Consider the following 18,124-nt stretch of genomic DNA (forward strand, 5'->3'; position numbering starts at 1 on the left):
TGCTCACTTCTGGTGGGAGAGTAGGACTTGAACCCAGGGCCTTTCCCCCTCATAGCAGTGCCACTGAGTAGCCCAGTGGGGCACCTTCAGGTCTGCCTTAAGCAGCCACACTTTCCTCTAGGGCTTACTCCTTTCTACCTAGGTGCAGCTCAGTTCAGTTCAGTCGCTCAGTCGTGTCCGACTCTTTGTGACCCCATGGACTGCAGCACACAAGGCCTCCCTGTCCATCACCAACTCCTGGAGACCACTCAAACTCATGTCCATTGAGCTGGTGATGCCATCCAACCTTCTCATCCTCTGTCGTCCCCTTCTCCTCCTGCCCTCAATCTTTCCCAGCATCAGAGTCTTTTCAAATGAGTCAGCTCTTCACATCAGGTGGCCAGAGTATTGGAGTTTGAGCTTCAACATCAGTCCTTCCAATGAATATTCAGGACTGATTTCCTTTAGGATTGACTGGTTGGATCTCCTTGCAGTCCAAGGGACTCTGAAGAGTCTTCTCCAACACAGTTCAAAAGCATCTATTCTTCAGCACTCGGGTTTCTTTATAGTCCAACTCTCACATCCATACATGACTACTGGAAAAACCATAGCTTTGACTATATGGACCTTTGTTGGCAAAGTAGTATCTCTGCTTTTTAATGAGCTGTCTAGGTTGGTCATAACTTTTCTTCCAAGGAGTAAGCGTCTTTTAATTTCATGGCTGCAGTCACCATCTGCAGTCATTTTGGAGCCCAAAAAATAGTCTGTCACTGTTTCCCCATCTATTTACCATGAAGTAATGGGACTGGATGCCATGATCTTATTTTTCTGAATGTTGAGTTTTAAGCCAACTTTTCACTCCTTTCTTTAATTTTTATCAAGAGGCTCTTTAGTTCTTCGTTTTCTGCCATAAGGGTGGTGTCACCTACATATCTGAGGTTATTGATATTTCTCCTGGCAATCTTGATTCCAACTTGTGCTTCATCCAGCCCAGTGTTTCTCATGGTGTACTCGGCATATAAGTTAAATAAGCAGGGTGACAATATACAGCCTTGACATACTCCTTTCCCGATTTGGAAACAGTGTGTTGTTCCATGTCCAGTTCTAAACTGTTGCTTCCTGACCTGCATACAGATTTCTCAAGAGGCAGGTATGGTGGTCTGGTAGTCCCATCTCTAAGAATTTTCCAGTTTGTTGTGATCCACACAGTCAAAGGCTTTGGCATAGTCAATAAAACAAAAGTAGATGTTTTTCTGGAACTTTCTTGCTTTTTCGATGAACCAACGAATGTTGGCAATTTGATCTGTGGTTCCTCTGCCTTTTCTAAATACAAGTTGAACATCTGGAAGTTCAGGGTTCATGTACTGTTGAAGCCTGGTTTGGAGAATTTTGAGCATTACTTTGCTAGCATGTGAGATGAGTGCAACTGTGTGGTAGTTTGAGCATTCTCTGGCATTGCCTTCCTTTGGGATTGGAATGAAATCTGACCTTTTCCAGTCCTGTGGCCACTGCTGAGTTTTCCAAATTTACTGTCATATTGAGTGCAGCACTCTCACAGGATCATCTTTTAGGATTTGAAATAGCTCCACTGGAATTCCATCACCTCCACCAGCTTATTCCTAAGGTCCACTTGTCTTTGCATTCCAGAACGTCTGGCTCTAGGTGAGTGATCACACTATTGTGGTTATCTGGGTCGTAAAAATCTTTTTTGTATAGTTCTTCTGTGTATTTTTGCCACCTCTTCTTAATATCTCCTGCTTCTGTTAGGTCCATACCATTTCTGTCCTTCATTGTGCCCATCTTTGCATGAAATGTTCCCTTGATACCTCTAATTTTCTATAAGAGATCTCTAGTCTTTCCCATTCTATTATTTTCCTCTATTTATTTTCACTGATCGCCGAGGAAGGCTTTCTTATCTCTCTTTGCTATTTGTTGGAACTCTGCATTCAAATGGGTATATCTTTCCTTTTCTCCTTTGCTTTTCACTTTTCTTTTCATAGCTATTTTTAAAGCCTCCTCAGACAGCCATTTTGCTTTTTTGCATTTCTTTTTCTTGGCAATGGTCTTGATCCCTGTCTCCTATACAATATCACAAATTTCTGTCCATAGTTCATCAGGCACTCTGTCTATCAGATCTAGTCCCTTGAATCTATTTCTCACTTCCACTGTATAATCATAAGGGATTTGATTTAGGTCATACCCGAGTGATTTAGTGGTTTTACCTACTTTCTTCATTTAAGTCTGAATTTGGCAATAAGGAGTTCGTGATCTGAGCCACAGTCAGCTCCCAGTCTTGTTTTTGCTGACTATATAGAGCCTCTCCATTTTTGGCTGCAAAGAATATAATCAATCTGATTTTGGTATTGACCATCTGGTGACATCACTAGATGTCAACACAAGTCATCTCTTGTGTTGTTGAAAGACGGTGTTTGCTATGACCAGTGTGTTCTCTTGGCAAAACTCTATTAGCCTTTGCCCTGCTTCAGCTGAAACTCCAGTACTTTGGCCATCTCATGCGAAGAGTTGACTCATTGGAAAAGACTCTGATGCTGGGAGGGATTGTGGGCAGGAGGAGAAGGGGACGACAGAGGATGAGATGGCTGGATGGCATCACTGACTCGATGGCCGTGAGTCTGAGTGGACTCCAGGAGATGGTGATGGACAGGGAGGCCTGGCATGCTGCGATTCATGGGGTCACAAAGAGTCGGACACGACTGAGCGACTGAACTGAACTGATTCCGTACTCCAAGGCCAAATTTGTTATTACTCCAGGTGTTTCTTGACTTCCTACTTTTGCATTCCAGTCCCCTATAATGAAAAGGATATCTTTTTTAGTTGTTAGTTCTAGATGGTCTTGTAGGTCTTCATAAAACCGTTCAACTTCAGCTTCTTCAGCATTACTGGTCGGGGCATAGACTTGGATTACTGTGATATGGTTTGCCTTGAAAACAAACAGATCATTCTGTTGTTTTTAAGACTGCATCCAAGTACTGCATTTTGGACTCTTTTGTTGACTATGATGACTACTCCACTTCTTCTAAGGGATTCTTGTCCGCAATAGTAGATATAATGGTCATCTGAGTTAAATTCATCCATTCCAGTCCATTTTAGTTCACTGATTCCTAGAATGTCGACATTCACTCTTGCCATCTCCTGTTTGACCACTTCCAATTTGCCTTGATTCATGGACCTAACATTCCAGGTTCCTATGCAATATTGCTCTTTACAGCATTAGACTTTGCTTCTATCACCAGTCACATCCACAGCTGGGTGTTGTTTTCGCTTTGGCTCTCTCTCTTCATTCTCTCTGGAGTTATTTCTCCATTGATCTCCAGTCGCATATTGGGCACCTACCAACCTGGGGAGTTCCTTTTCATACAGTTCCTGGGGTTCCCACGGCAAGAATACTGAAGCGGTTTACCATTCCCGTCTCCAGTGTACCACATTTTGTCAGAACTTTAGGTAGGAGGCTACCTAGGTTAGCCTCCAGCTTCTCTGGGGCTGGTGGACTCCGGATGCCTGGCTTGGGGCAGCAGGGCAGTGCCATCTCCCAGCAGTGGTGCCACCTGACTCGGCTGGGAGCAGAGTGACGGGCCATCTCCAGGGCTGAGTGACGATCTTGTGAGGGGCAGGGCCAAGGTCTGCTGTGGCCCAGGTTGCTAAGGAGGACCTGGGTGGAGCACAAGCTGTGCAAACGCCCAGAACAGAGCCTGTTTGGCCAAAGGGATCCAGCCTGTCCTCTCTGTGTGCAGAGGGTAGTGAGCACTGCTCAGGGCATCAAGGCCAGCCTCATGCCCCACGTGGGTTGCTCTCTGATCCATGGTCCAGCCACACACTGATGCCTAAACTTAGCCAGGACTGACCTCAACCCTGGCCCCACATAGACCCTTAAACCAGGCAGAGACTGGCTCCAAACCTCAGGCACAGACTGACCTTGAACCCACCCATGGCGTTATTCCACCCAGAGACTCGCTAGAGATGACCTCTGGGAAAAACCCGTACTTGACCCCAGTTCTCAAGGGCTGCCCTTAACTGCCATGAACTAACCACTCACTGACTGCAGACTGACCCCTGAACACTAACCCCTAACCCCAGGCTGGCCTGACCCCATAGAAGAGCGTGTGTCACTGGACATACAAAGAAGAGGGTAAGCGAATCTTCACTGTATAACACTTAGACTCTCAGTAGGCTGGGAGTGGAGGACATAGACGGTCATCTCAGCAGACACACGTGTAACCAGTATTCTCTGAGGAAGAACTTTGACACGAGGAGAACATGTGGTGAGATGGTCTTAGCCACCTCCTCCAGTAGCATTTGAGTCCACCCTAGTAGAAATCCTATCAGAAAGAGAGAAACCTGCCCGACTCTTTCACAAGGCCACTATAATTCTCTTTCAAAACTTTATAAGGACATTACAGAAATTTATAGACTCTTTCACTCACTGCCATAATTGTAGTTCTTCTTGAAAATCATTAGTCACTCAGTCATGTCCTACTATTTGTGACCCCAGGCTCCTCTGTCTATGGAATTCTCCAGGCAAGAATACAGGAGTGGGTTGCCATTCCCTTCTCCAGGGGATATTGCAGACCCAGGGATCGAACCTGGGTCTCCCACATTGCAGACAGATTCTTTACCATCTGAGCCACAGGTAGTTCTTCATAAAATATTAGCAAAATTATTTTTAAAACAGCACATCATGACTAAGAAAGGTTTAGCCAGGAATGTGAGGATGGCCCAGTATCAGAAAGTCTACCCATGTATCTCATCACATTAATAAACTAAGGGATAAAAACCATGTGTCTCTCAATGGGCAGATAAAGTTTGTTTTTTTAAAGGTCGTATCTCTTTAATTTTTTTTAATTGGAGAATAATTTCTTTATAATGTTGTATTGGTTGGTCACATCTCTTTATGATAAGAAGTCTTAAAGACTATAAATAAAAGGAAATATTTTTAACTCTAAAATGTTTCTCTACTAAAACCTTATGGTAGATAATCTTAGCAATAAGTTTCTTAATAGTTTGGATACATTATTCTTCTTTTAAGGTACGAAACAGGGATGACTACCATTACTCAACATATTCATAGCACTGGAGGGCCTGATCAATCATTAAGATAAGAAAAAGAAATGAGGATTGTAATATAATATTGCAATGGAAGAAATGAAACTATCAGTGATAGAGAATATGCTTATCTACAAATAAAAACTAACATCCAATGGATAAACTAAAAGAACTAAGATAGTTTCTCAAGATGACTGAATATAAGATCAACCTACTAAACTCATTAACATTCCTCTAAAACACCAACCAAAATTTAAAAATATAGTAGAAAATCAACTTTATTCACAATAGCAACAAGTCTATGAATTCTGTGGGGATTAGCTAAGTGAAAAATTAATTAGATATTTGTGAATCAAATTATAAAACTTTATAACAAAGGTAAATACCAACTGGATGTGAAAGGTAAATTTAAACAACTTGTAGAAGATATACCAGAAGAAAATCTTGTCTAGGCATGGGAAATGACTTCTTTCATGGCCCTGATAATACAAACCTTAAAAGAGAAAAGGGATAATTTACCTACATCATTAGTAACAATTTTTTTTCAATAAAAAACACAATGTACAAAGCTAAACAAATGATAATCTGGGAGAAAATATTTTCAATAGCTTAAATGGAGTATGGATGCAAAAGATACATAAGGAAATCTTGCAAATCAACAAGATACACAACCCAATGTCAATGGATAAATTAGCAAAGGAGATAAATAAGCAATTTGCATAAGGAAAATGCCAAATGGCTAAGAAGTATGTGAAGAGAAACACAAGCTCACAGCCCTTAAAGAATAAGTTCAAATACTTTCAAAGTTCAACTATGACATGCCCGCTGACACTCATAATCCTGGCAAAAATTAGAAACCTGGATAATATCCGACACTGTTGGCGAAGTAGGAGAGCAAGGGCCACTTACTTAGGTGGGAGCATCTAGTCTGAAGAGTGACCTGGTCCCACTTAGTGAATGAATTCTGGGCAGTACAAGTGCACCGCGAGTATACAATCCAGAGAGACTACCTACAGGCCCAAGGAGAAGACAAGGAAGGACATTCATCTCAGAAATGCTGGCAGCAGCAGGACATCAGCAGAAATCCTAGCATTCTACGTCAACTGTTGTCAATGTGCCCTGTGGGGTCTGTGTCACAGGCAGGGCAACACACTGCATATACACGCAACAGTTAGGGGTAGGTCTTAAAAACAGCATTTACAGAAAAAAATGCAAGTAAGTGTGACAGCTAAATCACATTAACATTCATGTAAATTAAAAGCAAATACACATAGGGAATTCCCTGGCAGTTCAGTAATTAGGACTCTGCACGTTCATTGCCAAGGGCCTGGGCTCAATTCCTGGCTAGAGAACTAGGACCCCACAATCAGCACAGCATAGCTAAAAAAAAAAAAAAAGAAGAAGAAGAAAACACACGTAAAGAGCACTACATTACATATTTCCCCAAGATACACACATATCTAAAGACATATATCACATACACTGGGGAAGAAAGCAAAAAGCAAAATAAAACAGGACAGGAGCTGTGTTAGTTTCCTATTGCTGGTACACATTTCTACAAACCTAGCGGCTTACAACAACACAAATGCACTCTCTTACAGTCCTGAAGTCAGAAGTCCAACATCAGTCTCACTGGACCAAAGTCAAGGTGTCAGCAGGGCTGCTTCCTTCTGGAGGCTCCAGCCGAGAACCATGTCCTTTGCTTTGTCTTCCTTCTAGAGGTTGCCAGCACTCCTTGGCTCACAACCCCTTCCTCTCTCTTTGGAACCAGAATGTAACATTTTCATCTCCTTTCCTCACTCTGCTTCCATGATCACATTGCTTTTTCTGACTCTGATCCTCCTGCCTTCCTTTTTAAAAAATTTTTTTTAATTAATTTATTTATTTTAATTGGAGGCTAAATACTTTACAATATTGTAATGGTTTTTGTCATACATCAACATGAATCAGCCACGGGTGCACATGTGTTCCCCATCCAGAACCCCCCTCCAACCTCCCTCCCCATCCCATCCCCCAGGGTCATCCCAGGGCACCAGCCCTGAGCACCTTGTTTCATGCATCAGACCTGGTCTGGAGATCCACTTCACGTATGATAATATACACATTTCAACGCTACCCTCTCAAATCATCCCACCCTCACCTTTTCCCACAGAGTCCAAAAGACTGTTCTTTCTATCTGTGTCTCTTTTGCTGTCTCGCATATAGGGTTATCATTACCATCTTTCTAAATTCCATATATATGTGTTAGTATACTGTATTGGTGTTTTTCTTTCTGACTTACTTCACTCTGTATAATAGGCTCCAGTTTCATCCACCTCATTAGAACTGATTCAAATGCATTCTTTTTAATGGCTGAGTAATACTCCATTGTGTATATGTACCACAGCTTTCTTATCCATTCGTCTGCTGATGGACATCTAGGTTGCTTCCATGCCCTGGCTATTGTAAACAGTGCTGCGATGCACAGTGGGGTACACGTGCCTCTTTCGATTCTCTTTCCTCGGTGTGCAGGCCCAGCAGTGGGATTGGTGGGTCGTATGCTCCTGCCTCCCTTTTATGAGGACTCTGTGGCCACACGGAGCCCACCCAGATAATCCAGGAGAGTCTCTCCATCTCAGGATCCTTGTTTAAATCACACTCGCAAAATCACTTTCCTATGTACAATGAAATATTCAGAGTTTCTGGGAAGACTACTCAGGCATCTCTGGGGGACTACTAATCTGCCTACCACAGCAACTTTGCATGGAGAGATGATGTTGGAATTCCATGAAAAGAGAATAGTTCTCTCAAGTCTCTATAACTTATGTTTTCATAGAAAAGTGCTCAGAAGGAGAAGTGTGGAGTGCTGTATATCACTGGTACTGTGTCCCTCCTGGAAGCCTTGGGATGGCTTTCCTGAGGATGTGACATTGAGCAGATCTCTGAAGGATGTGTAGGCATTTGGCGGGGCCGAGAGGGTGAGAAAGGGGAAGACTGGGGGGCTTTTTGCATCAAGCTTCTTTCAAGATCTCTGTGTTCCCTTGCCCTTTGCTCTGTCCCACCTGCGGAGCTGCGGCCGCTTACCAGAGGAGTGACCCTTTCCACTCCCTTCCCTGCTTTTTCCTCCCCAGGATTCCCTCTCTGCTGAGATCCCAGCCCCATTTGCCTTCTCAGGGTTGGTACCTCTGTTTGTGCCCAGAAATGCGAAATGAGCAAACACATCTCTATCACTTCCTTATTCTTCACCCTCACCTGACTCAATGGACATGAGTTTGAGCAAACTCTGGGAGACAGAGAAGCCTGGCATGCTGCTGTCCATGGGGTCACAAAGAGTCAGACAAGACTCAGCCACTGAACACCAACAACTGTCTAAGAATTACCCTCATCTTCCACCTCTAGCCCAGCTTCTCTAGAAAGAGTTGTCCACACATGCAATGTTCACCCACTCCCTCCCCACGGCAATCTTGCTTTTGCCCCCACCTTCTGTAATGCAGTGGCTTTTGCCAAGATTACCAATGACCTCTTTGTCCATAAATAGGTGGGATATATTTCTTTGCTCAGTTTTCTTGGCTTCGAGACAGCATTTGATGCCGCGGGCCATTTTCACCCCGTCAAGTGCTCTTTGCATGGCTTCCATGAAACCTCTCCCGCGGTTTCCTTTCTCCCTCTCCAGCCCCTGCCTCCCAGATTTCTCTGCAGATTTCTTTCTTCTAATCATTCCTTATGGTTTGCTGCTTCTCAGGGCTCTGTCCAAGGTCATTTTCTCATTTTCCTGTATTCATAGGCTCCCTGGGAGTCATCTCCAAGGCTCTATTACTCTTTATAGGCGAAAGAATTCCAAAGCAGTATATCCAGACAAGTGTGGCCTCCAGAAATTCAGGCCATAACTACAGATGTTCCAGTTGTTTGCCAACATCTCGTTCTGATGCTCCTGGGGCATCTCAAAGTCACTGCATCCAGGAATGCATGCCCTCTCAAAGCCTCCACTGCCGTATCCTAAATCCTGAGTGTTCTTCCTGCCTTCTCCCCTTTCTCCCTTCCCCGCATGTTATCAGGAACCAGTTTCCATTCTTTTTCCTAAATGTCTCCAGAATCACCTGCTTTTCTCCATCTTCCCTGCTGTTGTTCCAGCCTGCGCCACCATCTTTTCTTGACCAGACCACGGAAATGGCCTCCCTGCAAGCCTCCCTGACTCCACACAGTAACTATCACCTGAGCAGATGCTTGGTGCCAGGCCTCATGCTAGGTCTTGCTTTCACCCAGTCCAGCCTCCATCTGCAGCCCAGGAGCTTTAGAAAACACAATTCATATCTCGACATTCCTCCTTATTCTTTGGAACTCTAGATTCTTGAAGTGAAATGAAAGTCGCTCAACTGTGTCCGACTCCTTGCAACCCCATGGACTATATAGTCCATGGAATTCTCCAAGCCAGAATACTGGAGTGGGTAGCCTTTCCCTTCTCCAGGGGATTTTCCCAACCCAGGGATCAAACCCAGGTCTCCTGCATTGCATTCTTTACCAGCTGATCCACAAGGGAAGCCCAAGAATACTGGAGTGGATAGCCTATCCCTTCTCCAGGGGATCTTCCTGACCCAGGAATGGAACCAGGGCCTCCTGCATTGCAGGCAAATTCTTTATCAACCAAGCTAGTCTAGATTCTTAGCAGGTCACAATTCTGATTCAATAAGAAAGATAGATGAAGAACAAATTTACAAATAAGTTGACACCATAATTATGGTTTGTGATGTACGTTATAAAGAAAATAAACAGGGTAACAGGACAGAGTAATGAAGGGCCACTTATGTAGTATGGCATGGAAGGCCCTCTGAAGAGGTGACTTATTTACTGAGACCTAAAAAGTAGAAGCCATCTGGAAACAGTGCAAACAAAAACAAAACAGTTCTGATTACAACGCTGTTCTTTAGATCACAGCTTAAATGTCACTTCCTCCAAGAAGCCTTCCCTGATGTTTAATGCCTTTATGTTTCCTGTGGCTGTGGTAACAAAGTATTACAAGCTGAGTGGCTTTAAAGAACAGAAATTTATTCTCTCACAGCTCTGCAGGCTTGAAATTTAGGATCAAGGTGCCAGGAGGGCCATGCTCTCTGAAGGTTCTAGAAAAGAACCTGTTCCATGTCTTTGTCTTGGCTTCTGATGTTTCTGTCAATTCTTGATGTGTAGACACATTTCTCCAGCCTCTGCCTCCTCCTCACATGGCCTTCTCCATGAGTGTCCCTGTGTCTCTTCTCTTCTTATAAGGACACCAGCAACAATGGATGAGGCCCTATAGACCTCATCTTTGCTTGGCTATACCTGCGAAGAATTCTATTCCTAGGTAAGGTCACATTCACAGGTACTGAGAGTTAGGACTTCGGCATATCTTCTGGGGGGACACAATTCAACTCATAGCAGAGCCCCGTCATGGACTCCCATAGTACAAGCCACTCTTGTCCACTGTACCACACTGCTGGGCCACCCCTCTTCTTCCCTACCAGACTGCAAGCACCGTGAGAGCAAGACCACAGCAGTCACTTACCACTCCATCCCCAGGGCCTGACACCAAGTGCAAGAGTATTTTTTGAATGAGTGAATGCCAACAAAATGAGTAAGTAGATCCCTGCTCACATTGTACCTGCTTGCTCCCTCTTGCCTTAGTGGCCCATCTGGATGTGATCATATTTGCTTGATACTCCCCTTTAGCACCATGGGGAGTCTTAATTTGAAAGGAATGGACAGCAGTGGTCAGAGTCACTCCTGTGGCTTCCCAGCAGTTTTGCCTGGCGACAACGCAGGAGCTTCTAGAAGATGCAAAGGTGAATGCTGTATGCTTATCCCCAGATTGGCCCATCTGCAGACTCACTTGGAGGCTGCAGCCCAATGGGGCTGCAGGCCCCGTTACAATGATCCCAGCTGCACAGACTCACCATTCAGAGGGGAGGGGGAGCGTGGCACCCTCAGCACCCTGAAAATCATCTGACTCCTCATCTGAGAGCTTCCTCACCAGCGTCAGAGGCGGGGTGGGTGGGAGAAGGGAGAAGGGAAAAGTGGTGAAAAGCCAACCCTTTGACCTGGCCGTTATTTAGAAACCATGAGTTGCCCTTGTTGGTGTCACCTGTGGGAGTGACAAGGGAATTCAGAACAAGGGAGAAGCTGACCTGGCCACACGTTAATTTGCTACATGGGTTTGCATAACTACATGGGTTTGCGTCAGGGGACCTGGTAGTCTTCCAGGGCACTGCAAATGTCAATACAGCAACCACAGATAGGAACTGATTATTCCTGTAAATCATGCCCTTCGAATTACTTGGTGAAAGGTGGTCTGAAATGAATGCTGTACAAAGGAAAAAAAACAGATAATGGGGGAACTTGGAATCAAAGAAGCACAAACTTTTATGAGTTGTTAGAACAGCATCATCTGACCATTACACCTATAGTCTCATGGGCTCGCTTGCTCAGCCGTCTTATGAGGTAGGAAGGCAGGAATTGCACACAGGGAGCCCCAGGCAGAGAAAGCAGAGGGGGATGTTGATCGTTTCAGAGACTCAGGCCTGAGCCTGGGACTCCCTGGTACCTTCTGACTGAATGCATAGTTTCTAGTAACTAGATTTTGTCACATCCAGTAAGACCATGGGCCCTGGAGATTTCTAGGAGGACTGAGAAGGCTTCAGGGAGCCTGGCTCTGGGATGCTGAGACCATAAAATGATGGCTGTCGGGAGATTGAGGGCTGCAGCGCACAGGAGCTGGAAGACAGGCCTTGGGGCCTGCAAATATCATTACCCTGAAGAGACGTGTCTGGCTGTCCAGAACTTTCAAGTCGTTGATGAAAACCAACCTGTTAACGCTTTAGGAATTTGCTAGCTGGCTCTGGATCAGCCACTCCCCCTGCTTCCTCAGGGATAGTGTCTGCAGCTGTATCAGGCCAGATGTGCGGCCGCGGAAGATGGACAGGAGCGGGTGGTGAGAAGGGGGTTCAATGGGACTGTGAGCTGGATGGGGGTTGGTGTGGAACCACTGAGGTCTGGACAGGCTCCAGGAACTCAGAGCAGACATTAACAAATACCTGGGAAAAAAGAAGTAAAAACCCCTTCTGACAATCCACAGAAACCTAAAATTCGGTGGGGCAAAACGAGGAGGAAATGTACATGAAGCCAGGAAGACGGAAACGTGGCCTGTGCAGCAGCGAGGATAGTGGGTGGCTTCTAGGAAGCCGCCCTGCTGTTTCCGGTTCCTCAATCCTTTCTCTCCCTGTTCCTTCCTTCCGTTGTTCCATCTGTGCTGATTTCCTAGTGAGGAAATTCTCTGACAGAATCCTTCCCTTCCCTCAAGGCAGGGCTCAAATGATAGCTAATAAATCCATGAAAAGATGGTCAACATCACTCATTATTAGAGAAACGCTAATCGAAACCACAATGAGGTACCATCTCGTACTGGTCAGAATGGCCATCATCAAAAGGTCTACACAAAATAAATGCTGGAGAGTGTGTGGAGAAAAGGGAACCCTCTTACTCTGTTGGTGGGAATGCAAACTAATACAGCTACTATGGAGAACTATGGAGAGCCCTTAAAAAGCTGGGAATAAAACCACCATATGACCCAGCAGTCCCACTACGGGGCACATATCCTGAGGAAACCAGAAAAGAAAAAGACCCATGTATCCCAACATTAATTATAGTACTACTTAACAATAGCTGGGATGTGGAAGCAACGTAGATGTCTATTGGCAGATGAATAAATAAGAAACTTGTGGTACATATACACAATGGAATACTACTCAGCTATAAAAAGAAACACATCTGAGTCAGTTCTAATGAGGTGGTGAACCTAGAGCCTATTATACAAAGTGAAGTAAGTCAGAAAGAGAAAGACAAATATCTTTATATATGGAATATTATATGTATATGTGGAATATATATATATATATACTATATATGGAATCTAGAAAGATAGTACTGACGATCCTATGTGCAGGGCAGCAAAGGAGACACAGACATAAAGAACAGACTTTTGGACACAGTGGGGGAAGAAGAGGGTGGGATGATTTGAGAGTGTAGCCTTGAAACATATAGATTACCATATGTAAAATAGATAGCCAGTGGCAGTTTGATGTGTGACATGGGGAACCCAAAGCTCTGTGACAGCCTGGAGGGATGGAGTGGGGAGGGGGTTTAGGAGGGAGGGGACACATGAAAGCCTATGAACAAATTCATGTTTCTGTATGCAAAAACCATCACTACACTGTAAAGTAATTATCCTCCAAAAAGTAATTATCCTCCAATTTAAATTAATACATTAAAAAAAACAAGCTTCCCCTCCGTGAGGAGACCTGTCTTGCTCAGACCCTCCCTCTGGCCTCTATGAGTGGGTCCCCACGTGAGCAAATAGCCCCCAGCTCTATGCACGGCACACTGACCACTGGCCCTGCCCCACCGAGCAGTCTCAGGTACAAACCCGCTTTATTCTCAAAGCTGCAGAGTCTGTTCAGTTCAGTTCAGTCGCTCAGTCGTGTCCGAGTCTTTGTGACCCCATGAATCACAGCACGCCAGGCCTCCCTGTCCATCACCAACTCCCGGAGTTCATTCAGACTCACGTCCATCGAGTCAGTGATGCCATCCAGCCATCTCATCCTCTGTCATCCCCTTCTCCTCCTGCCCCCAATCCCTCCCAGCATCAGAGTCTTTTCCAATGAGTCAACTCTTCTCATGAGGTGGCCAAAGTACTGGAGTTTCAGCTTTAGCATCATTCCTTCCAAAGAAATCCCAGGGCTGATCTCCTTCAGAATGGACTGGTTGGATCTCCTTGCAGTCCAAGGGACTCTCAAGAATCTTCTCCAACACCACAGTTCAAAAGCATCAATTCTTCGGCTCTCACCTTTCTTTACAGTCCAACTCTCACATCCATACATGACCACTGGAAAAACCACAGCCTGTGCTGGTCCCCAAATACCTCCACCATCCGTTGGCTCCAAGCAGAATCAAACTTCATCCTGTTGCTGCCAGAATTTTAGCCCAGTTCAAGGGGCTTTTTTTAAGAATTTTATTTATTTTAATTGGAGGCTAATTACTTTACAATATTGTAGTGGGTTTTGCCATATATTGACACGAATCAGCCATGGGTGTACATGTGTTCCCCATCTTGAACCCCCCTCCCACCTCCCTCCCCATCCCATCCCTCAGGATCATCCCAGTGCACTGGCCCTGAGCGCCCTGTCTCATGCATCGAACCTGGACTGACGATCTATTTCACATATGGTTTCAGTGATATTCTCTCAAATCATCCCACCCTTGCCTTCCCCCACAGAGTCCAAATCAAGGGGCTTTGTAATCAGATCAGGTTCAGTTCAGTTCAGTCGTGTCAGACTCTGAGACCACATGAACCACAGCACGCCAGGCCTCCCTGTCCATCACCGACTCCTGGAGTTTACCCAAACTCATATCCATTGAGTCAGTGATGCCATCCAACCATCTCATCCTCTGTCATCCCCTGTCATCCCCTTCTCTTCTCCTCCCCTCAATCTTTCCCAGCATCAGGGTCTTTTCAAATGAGTCAGCTCTTCGCATCAGGTGGCCAAGGTATTGGAGTTTCAGCTTCAACATCAGTCCTTCCAATGAACACCCAGGACTGATCTTCTTTAGGATGGATCAGGTTATGAACATCAAAGTCTCTTGGGTAATGGTCTAGATAATTGAGGCATTGCTGTCACCATCCAACTTCTGTTTAACTCTGAGTCACACTCCTTCCCCTGCTGCTGTTTTCTGACTTCAAACTCTGCTGGGATTGGGTGGGAGGCAGGTGTGAGCAGCTGTGGTGGCTTTTCTCTCAGGTGGCCTAGAGGACCCACCTCCTGCTGTTCAGACCCTGTGGGGCCTCCTCCCACTTGGTGCCAGGGTTGGTCTTTGTGAGCACTGGCATATGGCAGAAGTGAGGTGTGCCATATACAAGGTTTGGTTATAAGAGACATTGCAGCTTCTGTCTTGGGGGGTCTCTGTCTCTCTCTCACATTGCTCACTCTCAGGGTTGCCAGCTGTCATGTCATTAGCAGCTCTGTTGAACTGAGGCCTCCAGCCAACGTCCACATGAGTGAGATAGGAAACTGGTCCTCCCGCAGACAAGACGGACAGCTGACGGCAACCTCATGAGAAGCCTTGAACAAAGTCACCCAGCCAAGCTGCTCTCAGATTCCTCCCCTTCAGAAACTGTGGGAGACAATCAGTGTTTGTTGTTTTAGGCTGATAAGCTTTGGGGTAATTTGTTATGTGGCAATAGCTAGCTAATACCAGGGCTCTTGGGTAGGGTGGGGAACTCAGGCACAGCCTCTGCCAGCAGTTAGCCAGGGCTGCAGGAAAGGGAGATTTACTCACAGGACTGGAGGCAAAGCTAAGAGAAAGGAGCCCCAGGTTTTCTGTGTGATGGCAGCAGGCCCTGCAGAGGAGGGTACTCGCTGAATGGGTGGGGCATGTCCCTTGCTAGGGCACAGCTTTGCACTACCTTTCTGTGGTCAAGGAACCCATGGTCAATAAATAGAGGCTGCTGCTATAACTGACTGCGCCATGCTCTTGGTTTGGACCCTATTGGGGATTTCCTTTGGTAGCAAGTGTCAAGGTTTTTTCTTGGCAAGGTCCAGAAAGTCCAGCTGCTTGAAGCCAGCCTCATGTGCCTGGACAGTGTCCATTGCAGGGGGCAAGGCTGCCATGGGCTAAACAGGGCAGGTGTTGGTTGCACAGGATACTGCAGGGCCAGCCAGGACAGTGAGTCAGTGGCCCATCTTCCAAGTGAGACCAATGGATCAGTGAAGAAAGAAGCTGTGACCCAACAGTGGACACATGTGTGTCCAGGCCCATCAGGGCCCTGAACACCCAGGGCAGCTAGTGCCCATCCTTGCCTGGTAGGTGGGAAGGATCCTAGGGGACGTGCTGCCTGGTCAGAACCGGCTCTCACGATGGGTGAAGGGGCCAAGGGGCTGGCGTTGAGCAGAGGTGGACTGATAACTGGGGTACGTGGTCCTGTGGACAGTTCCATTATGGCAGGGCCACTTGTCAGCTTTCCTACATGTCAGCTTCAGAAAACATCCCCAACTCTGGTTCCAAGAAACAGTGAGTACTCTTTCAGCTACAAGTGGCAAAAACCCAGTTGGATATTGACAATAACCAATACTTACTTAGTGCTGGCATTTGAGCTCAGTGAATACTCACAACAACCCAAAGGTGGGTATTCCTATCCGCATTTTTGCAGGTGAGGAATATGAGGCAGACTGACCCAGATCCCACTGTTGGGAAGTGATAGAGCCCATCTATTGGCCTTGGCAGGCTGGCTCCAAAGCCCATGACCTTAACACCTGCACCTGCTGTCCTCACCGGCTCTCAGCCAGCTCTTGTGCTGATTTGGTCTCAGTCCTCTCTGTGTAGCCACCAGCAGCTTAGGGCTTCCACCAACCCCAACTTTTGAAACAACAGCCCCCAAAATTTGTCTAAATGGGCCACCTGGGGTCATATGCTCATCTCTGAGCCACCCTCTGTGGCCCAGGGCATGTTATGCTCTAAAAGTCCAGGGTTGGGTCTCAAGCCCAACCTGGGAGCAGGCCTGGAATCTGAACTCTGGAATCCCACGGTCTAAGAGTGGGGAGAGGGCTCTTATTTACCCAGATGACAGGGGAACAGGTACTGCACAGGCAAACACAGCAAACAGGTCTGAAACAAGACTATTTTCTTCCAATATATTTTAATGGGAGCTGAGGGGATATAGTGAAAGTGAAGTTGCTCAGCTGTGTCCGACTCTTAGCAACCCCATGGACTGCAGCCTACCAGGCTCCTCCATCCATGGGATTTTCCAGGCAAGAGTACTGGAGTGGGGTGCCATTGCCTTCTCCGTGAGGGGATATAATAACCCTATTAAAAAATGTTCCAGAAACTCACACACACACACACACACACACACACACATACACACCCCTCTATGCCATACCAAACATGTCACTTCTTAGTCTTGCTTATCACCTCCAGTTCTTGACCCCATGCATACATCATTTGAGGCGGTGATCACCCACAGCACAGTTCTCCTGTCTGCAAGGAAGACCTTGAGAGACCAGGGTTAGCCTGGGGACAGAGTGGCTGGTTCTTTCCAAATGAGACAGAAAGGAATCTTGTCACTCTGGGCCTCTAACCGCAAGCCTATTGTTTCCAAGGTATTTTTTCCATTTGTTTGTTTTCTGATGCTGGAGTTTTGTCCCTGTGTCTCGGTGAGAGTTAGGGTGGGTAGTTTCTGGGGTGTTGGAATGGTTAAGAGGAGGAGGTGCTAGGTGGAAGTGCTGGCCCTGACCCTCTCCCCCACTCCCCCGCCCTCCCCACGCCGCAGTCAGGCCTCCCCAGGGTCCTGGGCAGGGGTGGCCCTTATGCTTGGGCTTGTCCACATGAATCCTTCACCAGGCACTTCCCTAAGACTGACTTTCAATACCTGGGCCTGCAGTAGATGACCAGGATCGTTCTGTAAGTCCAGTGGTCCCAGCAGGAATAGTAAGCACAGTGTAGTTTTTGGAGCACATTCTTTCACGGAACCCTGCAAACAGCACTGGGACTTTTTGCGCCTATTTCACATATGCGGTTTCATAAGCGACCTCGTCAAGGTCACATAGGAGGGGAAGGTGGAGCCCTGATTCCAACCCACCGTGTTCACAACCTCTTTGAGAGTGGGAGCGGGAGGTTAAAGGGCACAGGTTTTGTTTTGGTTCTGGCTGTGCTGGGTCTTCGCTGCCACACACGGGCTTTCTCTAGGTGAGGTGCAAGGGCTTCTCAGCGAGGCGGCTTCTCTCGCTGCGGAGCTCGGTAGCGCCCGCGGGCTCCAGTAGTTGTGCCGCCTGGGCTTAGTTCTCTCGCCCTGTCCCCACGTGTGGAATCTTCCTGAACCAGGGGTTGAAGCCACATCCCTGTCATTAGCAGGAGGATTCTTAACCACTGGGCACCAGGGAGGTCTGAGGGCACAGACTCTGGACACAGCTTGTCCAGAATTAAATCTGGGCTTTGCCACTTACAGGATGTGTGGCTCTGAGCGGGTTACTCAGCATCTCAGTGCCTTAACTTTCTCACCTGGAAAACGGAGGACTTTTAATGTTTC

This window comes from Oryx dammah, unplaced genomic scaffold (assembly GCF_014754425.2).
Source record: "Oryx dammah isolate SB20612 unplaced genomic scaffold, SCBI_Odam_1.1 HiC_scaffold_26, whole genome shotgun sequence".
NCBI lineage: Eukaryota > Metazoa > Chordata > Mammalia > Artiodactyla > Bovidae > Oryx > Oryx dammah.